Below are 3,502 nucleotides of genomic sequence, written 5' to 3'. Positions count from 1 at the left end.
ATTGCTTACCAGATCTCCAAGCATTTTGACAATGTTTTTTAAGATCTGACAGGATTTTTGTATATTTTTGACATTTATGATTAAAATAAAAATATTTTAAATTTTCATAAATTGTTAAATCTTGAGAATTATATTGACTTTTGAAATGAATTGAAACAAATACTAGAGAATTTAAGCATTCTTTTGACATATAATTTCTACAACAAATGATAATTTAAATATTAAAATTTTTACTAACAAATTTGACATACACCAATTTTAACATGAATTAGTTGCTTTTATTTTGCTTTTATTTAATTTTAAAGCTATCTGAAAGCATTTTTGATATTGAATCACTGAGAATTGTCTTCAGATTACCTGTCCATTAAAGATTATATCATTCTGAACTCTTATTTATGAGATATATCCTATTTCACCTCCTAACACGTTTTATTTTCCGAGCTCTATCCATGTTAACTGTATGTTTACTAACAAATTGAAACTTCTTACTTTGTGAATAAATGACTTAAATATTTTATCTGTTTTAGGACTGTTGAAGATTCTATTGACTTGTATATATTAGAATTTGGATTATAATAAAAATTGTAATTAATTAATAAATACAAATTTATGGTTTTTATTTCCACTCGATCCGAAGTGGTTTGATATTTGCTTTTTGTATCTTTATGTTGTGGCTATATTGGCATATTCTGTAAGTATCTCTTACATAAATAATATAATATATATATAACGAACAATAACTTAAGTTTAAATCATAATCAATTTCATGATCAACAATTGTTTTTGGTTTAATTTTTTTTTATATATTTTTTTTTTTTTTATTGAAAAGTGTTTATCAACCAACTATAACTCAGTGGCTATAATAACTCACGTATTAAAAGAATCTTATTTCTATTATGCTAAATTTGTTTATAATAAACCAACTGGTTTTAATTATAATAATAATAAAATTATTTTGAAAACATTAATTAAATCTGGTGATACAATATAGTCCTTATTGGTTTGTTACATTATGTCTGTGAATTCTGCTTATTTTTGCTTTTAGTTTCTTTCTTATTGTTGAATCTAGTTTCAACTATTAAATTAACAACAATAATACAATTGTTTGAGTTAAATATATATGTGGTATATTCAATATTGTCATTTTGTTTTATGTTCATACTATTCATAAAAAAAAACTGTTTAGGAGCTTTAATTTCATAACAATTCTCCAAAAATTAATATTTCATATTTGACAAATTTTTTGGCAAATATCAAATATTCATTTTTCTTTGACTGGTTTTTTTTGCAAGTTGTGTGATTGTTTCTCTGAACGTCGACACAAGTGTATGTTTCAGTGATTTTATGAATGTGTGATGGTTAAAAACAATTAAATTTTTGATTCAGTTGCATATATATGGTATACAATTATGCTGCAGATAGTTTGAATGCTCTCTTTGAAAAAAAATAATAATTAGTTTTGTTCTTTTAATTTTGCATGTGTAAGCTTAACTTGCTTTAGTTTGTTTTATTAATGCATGTTTTATTTTGAATATATACAAAAAAATATAGAGTTTAAGTTTTATTTAAGCACGTGTGAGCTGCATTTTGTGGTTAGAGTGTAAGCTAGTTTGAATGTGACTTTATTATCATTCGGTTATTTTTAATAAGTTTTCGTTGAGGGTTGAGTTTATATTCTACTTTTGAATCCATTTTATAGTTGTTTTTCTTCCTTGGTTTCTTAGAGTTCTGCCATCTTCGTTTCAAATTTTTCCTCTCCAATCCTTCTTCTGTAATTCCATTCCAAGTTTTATTATTATACTGCATAATTATATCATTATAATCTTTCATAATTCATCATAATTCATATTATATTATATATCATATTCATAATCATAATATCCGCAATAATTCATATTTCATCATTTTTCATAAATAGCAGCATTATTATTATTATTATTCCATCTTCTGTATCCCATTCATGTCCTTTACTTAAAAAAAATTGTTTCATTTTATAAATATAACTTAAAATTAATAATGTCTTCTTATTTCTTCACTTATTGTTCATATTTGTAAATGTCTTTTATGTTAAAAACTCCTCTAAGATACCCACTCTCAGGATATTTCAATAAATAACTATTTTCTCCATCTTCTGTTTCAACTTCATAAGGTCCCTCCAATGGTGGTAAAAGTTTGTTACAAATGTTATCTCTATAATTGCTTACCCTATGTGCTCTAATTAATACTAGTTCTCCTTTTTGAAATTTTTGGTTTGTTCTCATCTTCCTTTTGTTTTGTCTTTTCAAATATTTCTCTCCATTCTTGATGACTCTTAGTTTTACATCTTGACAAATTTGGTCATATTCAGGTTCTATTTCTATAATCCAAGGTCTTTCTGGTCTTATCCTTTTCATTAGAAATAGTGGTATCTCATTAGTCACAGTGTTTGGTAACTGATTTATGTATTGTTCTATCCTTAATAAATGTTGATCCCATACAGTGTGTTTGTTTTCTATTGATATTCTTAAAAATTTTATCACTTCTTGAATATATCTTTCCGAAGGATTTGATTGAGGATGTCTGATGCTTGTAAAACTTAATTTGGTTCCATTTCTTGTCATAAAATTTTTGAATCGGTCGTTTTGGAAATATGTGGCATTATCCAGTATGCATTGTTTAGGTTTTCCTATTTCTTCAAAATAATTGTTTAAATTATTTATGATAGTGTTGACTTTTGTATTTTTACTGGAATAAAGTTTGATGAATTTTGAAAATAAATCTACGATTACCATGATATGTTTATGTCCATTTCCTTCCGTTTGTATCAAGTCACTCAAAAAATCTATAGCTATTATATCTAAGGGCTCTTGTGCTATTATATTTTTGGGAGTATTCCAATTTGAAAAATTCTTCGATTTTTGTCTTTGACAAGTATGACATTTTCTAGTCAAGTTTTTGATTATGCTTGTATCCTTCTTGGTGATATAGTTTTCTCGAAACATTAACCATATTTTCTTACTACCCGCGTGTCCATTCTTTTCATGTAAATCCTTCAGTATTTCTTCGGCTAAATTTTTGCTGATGTAATATAACTCTTGCTCTCTAATTCTTTTAATGTAAATTTGATCTTTCAGTATACATCTTTCCTTTTCTTTCTGTGTTAAATTTTGCTGATCTTCTCTAATGGCTTGTTTTGAGTACATTCCCTCCTGTTCTTTTAATATATTTAATCCGATTTGAATTTTTCTCTCTTCTCTTGTTCCTTCCTCTTCGTTCCTTGTCAAGGCATCTGCAATGACATTATCTCTTCCTTTTATATGTCTAATTTCGAAGTTATATTCTTGAAGTAGTAAAGTCCCACGATGTATTCTATTATTAAGCAATTTGTTATTCATGATATTTATTAACGATAAATGGTCAGTTTCAATATAAAATTTTGATCCTAATAAATAATACCGAAATTTTGTTACACAAAATAGTATGCTAGCAAATTCCAATTCGGTGACACTATACCTCTTCTCGT

The sequence above is a fragment of the Diabrotica undecimpunctata genome, chromosome 7, assembly GCF_040954645.1.
Source record: "Diabrotica undecimpunctata isolate CICGRU chromosome 7, icDiaUnde3, whole genome shotgun sequence".
NCBI lineage: Eukaryota > Metazoa > Arthropoda > Insecta > Coleoptera > Chrysomelidae > Diabrotica > Diabrotica undecimpunctata.
The sequence above is the reverse complement of the archived record's forward strand: the minus strand, read 5'-3'. Positions refer to the sequence as shown.